General features: G+C 43.6%; 1 protein-coding gene across 3 annotated transcripts in view; it reads left to right on the plus strand.

The window, feature by feature from the left end:
• cpeb1b (cytoplasmic polyadenylation element binding protein 1b) overlaps window positions 1-15,528 on the plus strand; it is an 80,153-nt gene that overhangs the window by 47,179 nt on the left and 17,446 nt on the right. The window contains exon 1 of one of the 3 annotated variants that reach the window (XM_080183345.1): window positions 1,282-1,918. The exons of the other annotated variants lie outside the window; for them this stretch is intronic. The gene's annotated coding sequence lies outside the window, so the exon portion shown is untranslated. Of the gene's footprint in view, window positions 1-1,281; window positions 1,919-15,528 lie in introns of those variants that run through there. 3 annotated transcript variants of the gene reach the window in all.

Genomic DNA, 15,528 nt, shown 5'->3' on the forward strand with positions numbered 1-15,528 from the left:
ACCTGAAGGGAAAATAGTACAACTTGTTTGTCATGTACGAATCTCTTGCTTCTGAATTACAGAAGTCTGAAATCAGTCTAGCTCAAAGCAGTTGTTACTATGGATACTCTGCTCCATTTTGTAAGATGGCTAACTGAAGTTGGAGCTCTTAACTATAGCGAATCAAACTTGCTTTCAGCATCAAAGTTTAACAACAAATATGGATACCTGTGCTTAAGACTTAAAAGCAATTTGCTACGTGCATTGTTTAAAGTGACATTTTTATCCTGAAGCCATTGAGATTTATACCTTATCAATCTTTGAAACAAACTCCTGGTTGATGCTTGGTGCTAGATTCAAATCATACGTTTGTACACAAACACTGCCATGGCTCAGTTTGAGATGTGCCATTTCTTATTACTCCCACGAAATTCATTCTGCAGCTCGCAATAATTGTAGTAAACTTGATACACCTCAAGATGGTAGATGTAATGTTCAGCTTCCTCTGAGCAGCCCTGGGACAACTCTTCCTTCAATGAAGGAAGTATCGTTTTGTGACTTCTTGCACTGACCTTGTTATAAAATTCAGGAGCATCAAGCCTGAGACATGTGGTACTGTCAATAGTGGCTGGCTGACATTTTCATCCATGCCAACTGCATGTCTTGAGTACAAGCTCATCAATTTGCACTGAATAACTTGACTTGAAAGTTGGAATTTTATTTACTGATACTGCAATTCTCCAAATAAACCAAGTTTTTAAAAAAACTTGGCCATTTACTTGTCAAATCCTAACCCTTCACTGGGGTTAATAAGTACAGGACAGTTTTCCACTGGTCAAGGAATACTTTGTCTGAAGCATCATGGGGATCAGGGATCTGAAACTATTGGTAGGGGTAGAGGAGAGAGAGAATCCACACCAGTCCTTTGTTTACTGAGTCAAGGGTCAGTGTTTTTGAACTGTGTGGATCTACCTCACTTTTTTTTAAAATATTGGATGATGAATTTGTCTCTGAATCGAATCCTCATTCTGCAGACATGAGGATTTCGGCCCATTCCTCAGCATAATCATGTAAAAACCGCCCCCCCCCCCCCCCTCACCCACATTGACAGCCCATCCACCTAACCTGTCCTTCTTTTTCCTTCCAGTCCAAAGAAGCGCCCAGAGGAAACCCACGCAGGCTCAGAACATGCAAACTCAACACAGTTGTCCAAGTCAGGAATTGAACCAGGGTCCCTGGCACGGAGGCAGCACTGCTGCCCTCACATCAGCACATCCCACCCTCTAGTGCAATTATCCTTTTCGTATGATTTGAGAAACTGCACACAGTATTCTCAATGGCTGAACAAGTGTTGCATACAGACCCTGGAGAGGTGATGCATTTTGGGAGGACAAGTTCCATTTGCCACTGTTCTGCCCATCTGGCCAACTGTGTAATCCTATAATTGAAGGCTTTCTTCCTCACTATTTGCCACACCATTGGTTTTTGTGACCTGGTATTTGCTAGTTGAACATCTAGATAGTTACTGTACACTAAACAGCAGGGAGCCCAGCACTGATTCTCAGCGGTGGACACGGGCATTTCTCAAAATCAACCTTTGATCATCACTCTCTGCCTCCTACCACTCGGCCAATTTTGGATCCAGTCTGCCAAATTACCTTGGACTCCATGGGTTCTTGCCATCTTGACTGACCAGTCTGCTGTGTGGGACCTTGTCAAAAGCCTTATTGAAGTCCATATAGACTGTCAACTGCATTTCCTCATCCCCTGTTGACATAGCCATGTTGACTATCCTTTTAAGCCAGGGATCTCCAAACTATAGCCTGTGGGTCACTTCGGGCCTGCAGCCTGCATCCAGATGGGAGTTTGGAGACCGCTGCTTTAAGCTCCTGACGAAGGGTCATCTACACTCTGGCTCTATGCTCTCCCCAAGATGCAGGTAAATCTTTTCCTGATTTCTCCCCCCCCCCCCAAACAGCGTTTTCTGTTTTTGTTTCAGATTTCCGCATCCACAGTATTTTGCATTTATCCTTTAATCTTTGGTGCTCTGATTTTGAGGATGATTTTTGTCCCTCCAACTTTTTCCCAATCATTTCCCTAAAGTGTTAGACACGCTGCCTATAATTTCCTAGTTTATCCTTCCTTGTCATCTTGAATAATACTACGTTAGGTCACCCCTGGCACCTCTCCTGTGGCCAGATAGAATTTGAACCTTGGCAAAGAAAGCCCTGCAATCTCCTTTGCCCTGCTCGCATCACAACTGTATCCACTTTAAGTCTCAAATCGCCCCTTTCAATGCTAATGTCAATTATAATAGTCTCCCCTGTAACTACAAGGTCCTCCTTCATTGCAAACAAATGTGACAACTCTCACCACACACTGCTGTCCCTAATACCTATTCTTTTCTTAATGTACTTAAAACATCTTGGGATTTTCCTTTTACTGTGCCTGCCAGTATTTTTCTTTTTGCTCCCTTTTCTTGCACTCATTTAGTACCACCTCTGCATTTTCTATATTCCTGTAAAGGTTCCACTGTTTTTGAGCCCTGTCTTATCTGCCATAAGCCTTACTTTTTTTTCCTTGTACAATCCTGCGTATCCCTTGACATGCAGGGTTTGCTGCACTTGTTGATTACACCCATGTGAGGACATATTCATCCTATACTTTAATTCATACTCTTCTGATTATGGATTTTTGCTGCTCCAAGTCTAATTATCCTATTTAAAATCAGCCTTCCTCTAATTCTGAACTTTTTATTTCTGGCCTATCACAGCTGACCTGTTTTCAGCTTGGTTTGTGACAATGTTATATGGAAAATATTGCTACTCACTGCTCTTTAATTTGGAAGGTGACCCTTTTTTAACATGGCTTGAAGGTTGGGACATTGCCCTCTACAGCCTGTTTTATCATACCATTTGCCTGTGAAAAGGACCTTGCATAAACAGTTTTTTGCTGCATGCCTGAGCTCCCACTCAAGTAAAAAGTGAGATTCGGTATGGCTATCGAATCCCCATCACTCTTTTTTATGTATAGTTTCTTGCAGTTTACTGCCCTCGGGTACACAAATGATGGTCAGGCTATAGAAATCCTACAGTTCATCCAGTTCAAGAAAAATTATTGATCCCAAACTAACTCAGGAGGCATGGTGTAGTGATAGTGTCACCTAGGTTAGCATTCCAGGTACCTTTTGAGTAATTCTCTGGGGACTTGGGATTCAAACCCTGTTTAAGGTATATCATGAAATTTGAATTTAATAATCTGGAATTTAAAGTCTGAAAGTAATGGAATCATCTATTGCCATATAAACCCATCTGGGTTCACAAATGCCCTTTTTAGGGAGGGAAATCTTGTCTGACCTAGATGTGATTCCAGACTCACCAGAGCAATGTGGTTGATTCTGAAATGCCCTAGCAAGCCACTCGGTTTGAGGCCCAGCCAGTAATGGGAACATCAGGAAATAAAATGTTGTGATCCTACATTTTGTGACCTCTGAAGGGTCATTTGAGACCGAAATGTCAACTCTCTTCTCTCCAGATGCCGTCCAGCATTGTTTGCTATCAATTGCTTCTCTGACTCAACTTTCAACATCATTAATAGCACTGTGTATTCCCCTTTTTAGCTGAAGTATTGATCAAATTGCTATGTCATTGCAGTAGATTTAAACGAAACAAGGCATCAGTGTGCTTTAAATAGCTTTTGGTCACTAGTAGTGGCTTTTGGACTGCAAGCTAACAGCTTCCTGGTGCATTATCTTTTTTCCACTAGAAATGAAGCATGATTTTAAAGTTTGTTTTAGTATCACAAGTATGATTACATTAATGAAGTTACTGTGAAAATCCTCTAGTTGCCACACTCCAGCATCTGTTCAGGTACACTGAGGGAGAATTTAGCATGGCCAGTGCACTGAACCAGCACATCTTTTGGACTGTGGGAGGAAATCCACGCAGACACTGGGAGAATTGTGCAGACTTTGCAAAGACGGTGACCCAAGTGAAGTTGAACTTGGATCCCTGGCACGGAAGCAGCAGTGCTTGCCATGGTGTATTATATTTACAGGGAGATGAAGCAGGTTTATTTTCAAACAGATGCATGTGAAAATGCTGAGTAGAGAAAGGAAGTGAGAACTTTGTGGTTAAATCAGTATTCCCAACATGGGATTGATGTTGATTATACTTTTCCCATCACGTGTGCCACTTCAAACTGCATTTCTGATTTTGGTCTCCAACCCTTGTTCCCCTGTGATTCTGAGACTGAATTATTGATGCTGACAAAAGATTTTGCTTTTTGAACCTGACAAGTCAAGGATATTTCAAATAAACCTGATTTTTCAAATCGGTGACACATGCACTTTGTAATTACAAGCAGTCATTATTTTACGTGGGGTCTGTCTGTTCAATTCTGCCTGCACTTGTAGGTTTGCTCGCTCCCACCCAATTCTTTAACCCTTTTTGAGTTGGTGTTATTCCATCTGAAGCTTCGATTACTGCTGGCAACTGCATGTTTCTGAACCCCTCGTTTGGGGTCATGACCACCCTGACACCAGAGAATCTTTGGGCTCTGGCACACCAGTAGCAATAGGCATTAATCCAATCCACATGTTCTTTGTCCTTGCTACCTTTTGGTGCTCTCCTCTATCTGCTCTATTCCCAGATCAGCTTTAGTGCCAGGATCTGTTCAAAGACTGCCACATGGAAAATTATTCCCTTTTCTGAGGGCATAGCTAGTTTTACCTTGGCAAAAATTCCCAGTCTTCTGAACCATGTACCACAAATTTGTTAACACACATCCAATACCACTACAGTTAGTGGTGTTTACTTTATGCTGTTCATTTAAACCTGGCCCAGTCCACTTAAGGGTATCTGAATTTCCTTCTGTGTAGATAGAAGGATACAATATATTGAAGGGCATTGCCTTGGATTTCCATATTTGGACACTTGTGAAGAATTGACTTACCTAATGGTTCACACCAACTGGTATGTATATAGATGATCTGGAGGAGGGAACTGTGTAGGGTGTCGATTTGCTGATGACACCAAGATTGGAGGAAAGGCAAATTGTGCGGAGGGTGTGGAGAGTCTACAGAAGGATCTAGATAGGCTGGGCGAATGGGCCAGGAAATGGCAAATGGAATTTCATGTTGGCAAGTGCGAGTTGGTCCACTTTGGTAGGAATAATGGTAGGAAGGATTATCACTTACGTGGAGAAAAACTGCAGCAGGTGACGGTGCAGAGGGACCTCGGGGTCCTTGTGCATGAGTCGCAAAAACCCAGCTTACAGGTGCAGCAGGTGGTCAGGAAGGCGAATGGGATGCTGGCCTTCATAGCGAGGGGGATTGAATATAAAAGTAGGGAGGTCTTGCTGCGGCTGTATAGGGCATTGGTGAGGCCGCAGCTGGAGTACTGTGTGCAGTTTTGGGCGCTGTACTTGCGCAAGGATGTTTTGGCCTTGGAGGGAGTGCAGAGGAGGTTTACTAGGCTGATGCTGGAGTTGAGGGGGTTGAGCTATGAGGAGAGGCTGAATAAACTAGGTTTGTACTCGTTAGAGTTTAGAAGAATGAGGGGAGATCTCATTGAGACGTATAAGATGATGAATGGGATGGATAGGATAGAGGTGGAGAGACTCTTCCCGCTCAAAGGATAGTAGGACTAAGGGACACAGCCTCAAGATAAAGGGGGGGGCGGTTTAGAACAGAGTTGAGGAGGAACTTCTTCACTCAAAGGGTGGTGAATCTCTGGAATTCTCTGAAGTGGTGGAGGCTACCTCGCTAAATATTTTTAAGACGCGGGTTGATGGGTTTTTGATAAGAGAGGGGATTAAGGGTTATGGGGAGAGGGCGGGAATGTGGAACTGAGCCACGACAGATCAGCCATGATCTTATTGAATGGCGGGGCAGGCTTGAAGGGCCAGATGGCCTACTCCTCCTATTTCTTATGTTCTTATGTAGGGTGGTGGGAAAAGGATGATAAATTTTGAATTGCAACTGCTTTGTGCTGTGATTGGTGATTTGAGGCTCGTAAGTGCTTTTGTGCAAACTAGTGATTCAAGTGCAAGTTTACAAAATAAGCTGTTAAAAGTTCACCTGATTTCCTCCCCTCTAATCTTCCATATGTAGATCAGGGCAGCCTGATTTCTACTTCTATTGATTTTATTAAAAATGTGCTGGCAGCATTTCATGACGACGAATTTATTTTGGTGTCGTAACTAGGCTTGCATTAACACTGCAATGCAGTTGCTCTGAAAATCCCCAAGTTGCCATACTCTGGCACCTGTTCTGGCCACCTACACCTGAGCAAGAATTTATGGTCAATGCAACCAATCAGTGCGTCTTTCCCACTGAGGAAACTGGAGCAACCAGAGGAAACCTGTGCAGACACGGAGAACGTGCAGACTCCAAGCTGGGAGTCAAACCCAGGTCCCTGGCACAGAGGCAACTGTGTGCCAACGACTGTCACCATGCTGCCCTCAATCTTGAGGTTATGGACTTGCACAAGGTGGTTTGAACCAATGATCAGGGTTTCATGCTGATGGGTAGAATGAACTGCCTTCACTGTTATACCAATTCAACATGTCCAGTTTGCGGATGCTGGAAGGTTTTTAAGGCTAATCCTGTGGGCTGGATGAACTTACCAGTTGCACTTGTCTGAGAGTAACCAACTTCAATATCACTCTACTGAACGACAAATTAATTTGTGCAAATGTTTGGATTGGTAATCTACGTATTCCTTTGCAAATATTAGATTGCTTTGGTGTTGGATTTAAGTGCAAAATGTGAAGCCTACACAAACCAAGTGAATGAGTTGCATTGGATTGTGCTAAAGCTTGCTGTGAAGCACCAACTCCATTATGGCTACATAGTCAGTTTTAATGCCAAAGACATCAAATGCTGCTGTGCTTCTAATATCATAACTCCTGGCTCCACCCCATTTTAACATCTGTATCCAACACAAGAACAAGATCCCAAATTTGTAGTATAAGGTTTGGCCATATACATTTGTGTTGGAGTGAACTATCATAAGACGTGTACAGGTTCCTTAACCCCTATCAGGTCAATATTTAAATCTTCAGATTTCAACTTTTATGCTAATTTGCAAATAGCAGCAGATCATTTACTAGGGCAAGAAATTAATTGATCTCTTGCCAAAGTGAGAATTCCTTCAAGTGCTATGGTGACTATGGTCAGTTTTTTTGGTCCTTGGGGCCTGAACTATTTACCATTTTATATTAATGACTTGTTATAGAGGGATACAAATTACTGTAGCTGAACTTGCAGGTGGCACTAAGATAGTTAGGATGGATAGTTGCAATAAAGAAATTTACAAATGATTAGGTAAATAAACCAAACGTAAGTTTAATGTGGACAAGTGAAAGGCAGCCTATTGTCCAAATGGGAAGAAACCAAGTGCAGAGGGATCTGGATGTCCTCATGCATGAATCACAAAACTAGAATGCAGGTACTGAGGAAAACAAATGGTGTTTTTTGGCATTTATTGCTAAGGAATATAATATAAAAGTAGGGAAGTATTGCTGCAACTGCACCTGGAGTATTGAGTACAGTTTTGTTCCCCTTGAGGGATATAGTTGCATTTGGAGGAAGTTCTCTGATTCCAGAAATAGAAAGATTTGTCTTGTGATGAGCGTGAGCAATTTCTGAAGGAGATCTAATTTGAGCTATAGAAAGGGGTTTGACAAATAGATGTGAGGATGTTTGGCAATCTGGAATGAGAGGTCGTCCTTTTAAGATAAAGGGTAGTAGATTTAAAATAGAAATGACTTCAAAGGGATGTGGATCTGTGGAATTCCCTATCCAAAGAGATGGATGCTGGGATGTGTTGAGATGGACAGATGGTCGAAGAGCTATGGAGAGCAGGATACGTGGACTTGAGGCCAAGGTGAGTTGCAGCCATGATTATGTTAAATGATGGTGCAGGCTTGAGGGGCTCAGTTGCCTACAGCCACTCCTAGTTGTGTTGTACTAAAATGATTACTGGCCTTGTACAGGTTATTACTGTCTGTGTTCAGAACACTTGTAGTTCAGAGCTAGGCCTAGCTCTGATAATACTGCAAGCCTGCTTCAAACTAGGCAGAAGACAACCTTGTTCTGAAGGTTAAGAACTCCTGCTGAGCCTGAGCTCTGGCTAATAGCCAGCATTAAACTCTGCTGATCCAAAGTAAAGAACTAATTGGAAAAATTGTAATTAAAAAAAAAAATACACTAATTTGTGACTGATTTTAAACTCTGAAATCCTTACCACTGTCTCTGAACCTCTTTGACTGGAGTCAATTGTCAAAATGAATTTTTGGCGCAGCCAGCAAGTCTGTCTTTACTCCATAATGTGAATGTTTTGCATCTATTGTTTGTTCTATACAAGTGATTATCCTGATCAGGCAATGATTCCCTTAATACTCCACTGTATTATACAGCTTGATGTGACAGTACTGAATGGAGGAAGGAAAGGTTTAAAAGACTGGTTTTTAAAAAAATTTATAATGCATTTGGGGGTAAGTTGGTGAGGACTGAGGGGATTGATCATGATCAGAATGAGTGGTATTGGATACTGTCAGCTGTAATTGGTCACTTTTTTGTATTGACCATTACCATCTGGGAAAGGTTTTGGCATTGCAGCATGGACATGAGTTGTAGTAATGGAAATGAGCAGCTTTATGATTTGAAGTTTGTAGTTTGAGGACTACAATTTGCTAATTCGATCTAAATGTGGCAAGGTGAAGAAACATGTGCTTGTCTTCAGATTGCGTGTGTTAAGTCAAATGCTATCATGAGAGAACATGTCCAGTTGCAGATGGATCCTAGAGGGGTTGTGGCAGAAGCAAGCAAGATCAGTGCTTGATCTATTGTAGTCTAGGACAACCGTTCAAGGATATGTCAACATAGAGTAAGTGGTGAATAATACTCCAAATACGAACAAAGAACACAGCATGGGAAACAGGCCCTTCGGCCCAACAAGCCCACGCCGCCATTTTAACATTGTGCTTTTCCTCTTCCACGCTTGACCCATGTCTATGCTTATGGCACCCACATTGGTGTAACAAATTGTCCCTAAATTATTATTTTCCCCTCCATCTGGTTTCCAATCAGCCTAAGAGCACATCTTTGGGGTGTGGGAGGAAACCCATGCAACCACGTGAAGAATGTGCAAACTCCCACAGATACTGGCCCAAATCCATGTATCTGCACAGCAAACAGTGATAGTCACTGAGCTGTCGTGGTGTCCATCTGCTGGTCCAGTTTAAGCGTACACAACATGAAGTACTAGGCTACACTCAAAACAACATCCAAGAGTAGCCCCCACACGACCCACCGTGTATGCCCCTCGTTAGACAACAAGGTGGACTGATGCACCTGTGGAGTAAGAGAAAAACATCAACACATGTAACAGTTGATTTCTAGGAACATCCTGAGGCTCTGATCCTTGGTTAAAACAGTCTCCCATATCCCTCCATCCCTATTTTGCTCATGTGTCTATCTAAGTACACCTCAAACAAGTCCAGCGTGCCTGCCTCCTCCACCTTGGCAGTGTTCCATACCCCCACAACCCTCTACCTGAAAAACCTCCCTCTAGCATCCAAATTAACATTGCCCCCCTCACCCTAAGCCCGTGGCCCCTTGTGATATTTGTCTCCAATCTAGGAAAAAGGCTGCCACTGTTTATCTATACCCTTCATAATCTTATACACCTCTATTAGATCCCCCCTCAATCTCCCTTTCTAAGGAAAGCAGCCCCAATTTTGCCCAATCTTTCCTCATAACCCAGTCCTTCCATACCAGGCAGCATCCTGGTAAACCACCTCTGCGCACTCTCCAGGGTCTCCATCATTCCGGTAGTAAGGGGACCAGAACTGGACGCAGAACTCCAAATGCAGTCTAACCAACGTTCTGTACAACTGCAGCATTAGACTCCAGCTCTTGTACTCTATACCCCTTTCTACAAAGGCTAGCATACCATAAGCTTTCTTCGCAACCTTCTCCACCTGTGTTGCCACCTTCAAAGACTTGTGCACTTGTGCTCCCAGGTCCCTCTGCATTTCTATACTCTTAATAGGTCTACCCTTCACCATGCAACTCCCCTCTACATTATTCCTTCCAAAATGCATCACCTCACGTTTATCAGGATTAAATTCCATCTGCCATTTATCTGCCCAATATACCAGCCTATCTATATCCTGCTGTGTTGCCTGACACACCTCACTGTCCACCAATCCTGCCATCTTTGTCATCTGCAAACTTGCTGATCACACCACGTACACCCTCTTCCAAGTCACTTATATATTACAAATAGAAGAGGTCCCAGTACTGAGCCCTGTGACACACCACTAGTAAAAAGTCTGACAACACCAGGTTTTAGTCCAACCTATTTATTTGATATACTCGCAAGCTTTCGGGTTAGCCCCTTCGTCAGGTGAATGGAGAGTTCTGGCCTCACCGAAAGCTTGCGAGTATATTATCAAATAAATAGGTTGGACTAAAACCTGGTGTTGTCAGACTTTTTACTGTGTTTACACCAGTCCAACGCCAGCATACCCACATCATGACACACCACTAGTGACAGACCTCTGGTTAGAAAAGGACCCTTCCACTACTACGGTCTCCTGTTACCTAGCCAGTTCTCAATCCATCTAAATACCTGTCCTTGTCCTTGTATCCCATGAGCCTTAACCTTCTCAACCAACCAACCTACCATGAGGGACTTTGTCAAACGCCTTACTGAAATCCATATAGACGACATCAACGGCTTGTCCTTCGTTGACTGTTTTTTGTCACCACCTCAAAATTCTACCAGATTCGTAAGGCAAGACCTCTCCTTAACAAAGCCGTGCTGCGTATCCCTAATCAGATCACAACGTTCTAAATGCATATACATCCTATCCCTAAGAATTTTTTCCATCAACTTTCCTACCACTGACGTCAAACTCACTGGCCTATAATTACAAGGGTTATTCCTACTACCCTTTAAGCAACAGTACCACATTCGCTATTCTCCAGTCCTCTAGGACCTCATCTTTGTCCGAAGAAGAGACACAGATTTGTGTCAGAGGCCCAGCAATTTCATCTTTCACCTCCCTAAGCAGCCTGGGATAAATGCCATCAGGCCCCAGATATTTCAGTTTTTATGCTGCCCAAAAACCCTAACACTTCCTCCCTCGTAATGGATGTTTCCTTTAACTGGTCAACAGCTCCCTCCAAGACCGTACAAGACACCAAGCCCATCTCCTTTGTGAATACTGATTTCAGAATATTCATTCAAGACCTCCCCGTTCCCTCAGACTCTAAGCACAGTTCCCCTCCTCCCTCCCTAGGAGGGACACCCCCCCCCCCCCCCCCCCCCCACCCTTTTGTTCCTAACATCGGAGTAAAATGCCTTTGGATTTTCCTTAATCCTATCCACCAAAGCCATTTCATGCCCCCTATACTGTGTCCTTATGCCTCTGCTAGAGCAATCTCAAAAGAACATAAGAAATAGGAGCAGGAGTAGGCCATCTAGCCCCTTGAGCCTGCCCCACCATTCAATAAGATCATAGCTGATCTGTTGTGGCTCAGTTCCACATTCCCGCCCTCTCCCCATAACCCTTAATCCCCATGCCTATCAACCCGCGTCTTAAAAATATTGAGCAAGGTAGCCTCAACCGCTTCAATGGGCAGAGAATTCCAGAGATTCACCACCCTTTGAGTGAACAAGTTCCTCCTCACCTCTGTGCCCTCTAGTCCTCCTGTCCTTTCTGACAGGAAGAGCCTCTCCACCTCTATCCTATCCATCCCATTCAACACCTTATACGTCTCAATGATATCTCCCCTCGTTCTTCTGAACTCTAATGAGTACAAGCCTAGTTTATTCAGCTTCTCCTCATAGTTCAACCCCCTCAACTCTGGTATCAGCCTAGTAAACCACCTCTGCACTCCCTCCAAGGCCAAGATATCCTTGCATAAGTGCGGTGACCAAAACTGCACACAGTACTCCAGCTGCGGCCTCACCAGTGCCCCATACAGCTACAGCAAGACCTCCTACTCTTATATTCAATCCCCCTCGCTATGAAGGCCAGCATCCCATTCGCCTTCCTCACCACCTGCAGGCTGGGTTTTTGTGACTCATGCACAAGGACCCCGAGGTCCCTCTGCACTGTTGCATGCTACAGTTTTTTGCCACGTAAGTAATAGTCCTTCCTACCATTATTCCTACCAAAGTGGACAACCTCACATTTGCCAACATTGAATTCCATTTGCCAGTCCCTGGCCCATTTGTCCAGCCTATCTAGATCCTTCTGCAGACTCTCCACACCCTCCGCACAATTTGCCGTTCCACCAATCTTGGTGTCATCAGTAAATTGACACCATACGCTCGGTTCCCTCCTCCAGATCATCTATATAAATGGTAAATAGCTGAGGCCCCAGCACCGACCCCTGGGGCACTCCACTCGTCACCAACCGCCAATCCGAATAGCACCCATTGACCCCCACTCTCTGCCTCCTATTTGACAGCCAATCCTCTATCCACGCTAACACCCTACCCCCAACTCCATGCCCCCTGACCTTCTGCAATAACTTCTTGTGAGGCACCTTGTCAAACGCCTTCTGAAAATCAAGAAACACCACATGCACCGGTTCTCCTCTATCCACCACTGGATAGAGGAGAGCCTCTATCTACAAGGCTAGAAGCTGGATTAGGAATGATTTGGCAGATGGAGAGGAAGTGACTTGATTTATTGTTGCATTAAAAAAAATCATAGAAACCTACAGTGCAGAAGGAGGCCATTTTGGCCCATTGAGTCTGCACTGACCATCCCGACGAGGTCTTGTCCCTGCAACCCCACACTTGCCCTGCTATTCCCCCCCCCTTACATATACCAGGAACTAAAGGGCAATTTGGCATGTCCAAAGTGTCTAACATGCACATCTTTTGGACTGTGGGAGAATACTGGAGCACTTGGAGGAAACCCACATACACTCGAATGTGCAAACGCCACATAACCCAAGCTGGGAATTGTATCCAGGCCCCTGGACCTGCATGCAGCAGTACTAGCCACTGTGCCACCATATTAGCACTTAGTAAAGTATTTTGTTTGGTGCTATACAAACAAAACACACCTTGCATGGAGAAAGAAAATGCAGAATGTACTATTAGTCATAGCTAAGGTACAGAGAAAGATCAACTTAGTATAAGGTCAGTGCATTCAAAAGTCTGGCAGCAGGGAAGAAGCTGTTTTTGATGTGGTTGGTATGTGCCCTCAGCCTTCTGACAGTAGAAGGTGGAAGAGAGCATGTCTGGGGTCCTCAATTATGCTGGCTGCTTTTCTGAAGCAGTGGAAAGTGTAGACCTGGAGGCAGCATATGGTAGGTGGTTTGTGATGGACTGGGCTTTGTTCAGGACCCTCTGCAGTTTATTTTGGTCTTGGGCAGAGCAGGAACCAGAAAATGTGTGACACAACCAGAAAGAATGCTTTCTGTGGATCTGTAAAAGTTGGTGAGAGTTGTAGCTGACATACCAAATTTCCTTGGCCTCCTGAGGTGTTGGGGCTTTCTTAACTATAACATTTCCATAAAGGGACCAAGGCAGGTGGTTGGTGATTTGGACACCAGAAACTTAAGCTTTCAACCGTTTCTACTTCACCCTATTGATGTAGACAGGCACATGTCCTCCACTACACCTTACTGAAGTCTGATTAGCTCCTTTTATTTTGCTGACCAAGGGACAGATGATTGTCATTGCACTTGTTCACCAGATTCTCTTTCCAGTATTCCATCTTATTGTTCTTTTGAAGTAAGACCCACTGTGGTGGTGTCATCAGCCAAGTTGAAAATGTTGGAGGGGCATTTGGCAATAGGTGTATAATGAGCCTAACAGGTAAGGACAGACTTGGGGGCACCAGTTTTGAGGATGACCATTGTGGTAGAGCTCTGTTCAGTGACCTTGGAGGGGAAAATTGAGTGGCAATTTAAGATGGCTTAGAGTTGGGTGTTTCATTTTGAGGGAGAATAGGGAAAGATGGTGCTTGAGGGGAAATGAACCAGTGTGGCTTTTTAGTGCTCTACTGGATGGGAGATGAGATTTGAATTGATGGGGTGGAATAAAGGTGAAGGCAGCTATACAAATGGTTGTGATTTTCATGCTTGGTATTAAAGTGAGGGTGATCTAAGGGGTTCAAGGACACTGTTTGTCATGAGAAGGTAACCTTTTAGCATGAAGGTTAAGATTAACGTTCTCAAACTTGTTCTGCACCAAGCACGCCTCCAGTGTGAGTTGGAGTAAAGATGAGGACTATTGGTGGTAGTAGTAATAATACATGTATCGATGGAATCTTGAACTGACTGTCCAATTTGAGCAGTGAATATGATCCCTCGTTCAGGCTGAAGCCTGGAGAGGAAAATGGATAAATCTCAAACTTTTGAATTGTTCAAATGGAAACCAGATTTTGAAAACTGTCTGGAAGCCGATTGGTGTGAACAACTTTCCATTAGGTCAGTGTAGAAAATGTTGAGTTATTAAATGTAGCTGGGGGGAGGGATGGAAGCTGTATTTCTGAATGGAGAAATAAGGTGGTTGAGAATCTCTTGAATTCTCCTTATGAAATTAAGAGCTACGTGAATGTTCAACTCTTAAGCCAAAATGGCTGACCCTATATAGAGGCTGGGAACCTTCAGCCAGTACCTTGAGAATTTTGGATACTCGGCTGTAAGCCCATCTGAAAGTACTTCCTTGTAGCACTACTGCAGGAATCCGTCTAAACCATGTTTTTTTTATTTGTACTCATTCCCAAGGTGAGAATATCTTTGGAATGTATACAGTGCCCCTGCCAAGATAATTGCAATAATATTTCCTTTTCAATCCCTTTTTTGTAATAAAAATGGACTTCCTATACTTGCATGTTAACTTTAGTTTGTGTACAAGATCACTCAGGTCCCTCCTAGAGGTTTTCCAGTCTCCATTTTCCTACCAAAGCAAGGATATCACATTTCTCCTTTGGATTTGATGTGCCATGTTCTCACCCACTTAACCATCTACACTCCTTTTCAGCCTCTGTCCCCATTTACTTCCACACTTTTGAATTGCCAATAAACCTGGATTCATTCAGTTCTAAGTCATTGGGCCTATCATTGATTCTTGTGATTGCCTTGCTACTACTAGAGCCTGTCAACCTGAACTACCCATTTTGTTCCTGTTTTTGGTGTCTGATCCTATGAGCCCTAATTTTGTAACTTGGGCACCTATATCAAATGGTGTTTGAAAGTCCCATTCTCTGCATCTGGTGGTGACTTTCCTCTTGATGCACTAGAAATATTTGAGTTTGGTGAGATGGCAGCCAGTGCTTCTGATGGGTGGGCAGAGTGAACAATTGTCAATAGTCTCAGTTAAGTTGAGGTAGTTGTGGGCATAAATGGTGATTGCGACTTCACTGTTTGAATAGTAGACTTGGAAGACCAGCTGGAGAGCAACTCGAAGGGATGGAGAAGGATGAACTAACTGCTTGAGAGCTAGGGAGGAACTTGATATTTAAATTGGGAATGAGCTTATTGTCACTACTTTAGGTAGTGGTTTATTG

Source organism: Carcharhinus amblyrhynchos, unplaced genomic scaffold, assembly GCF_965287045.1.
Source record: "Carcharhinus amblyrhynchos unplaced genomic scaffold, sCarAmb.v2.hapA chromosome_254, whole genome shotgun sequence".
Classification (NCBI taxonomy): domain Eukaryota; kingdom Metazoa; phylum Chordata; class Chondrichthyes; order Carcharhiniformes; family Carcharhinidae; genus Carcharhinus; species Carcharhinus amblyrhynchos.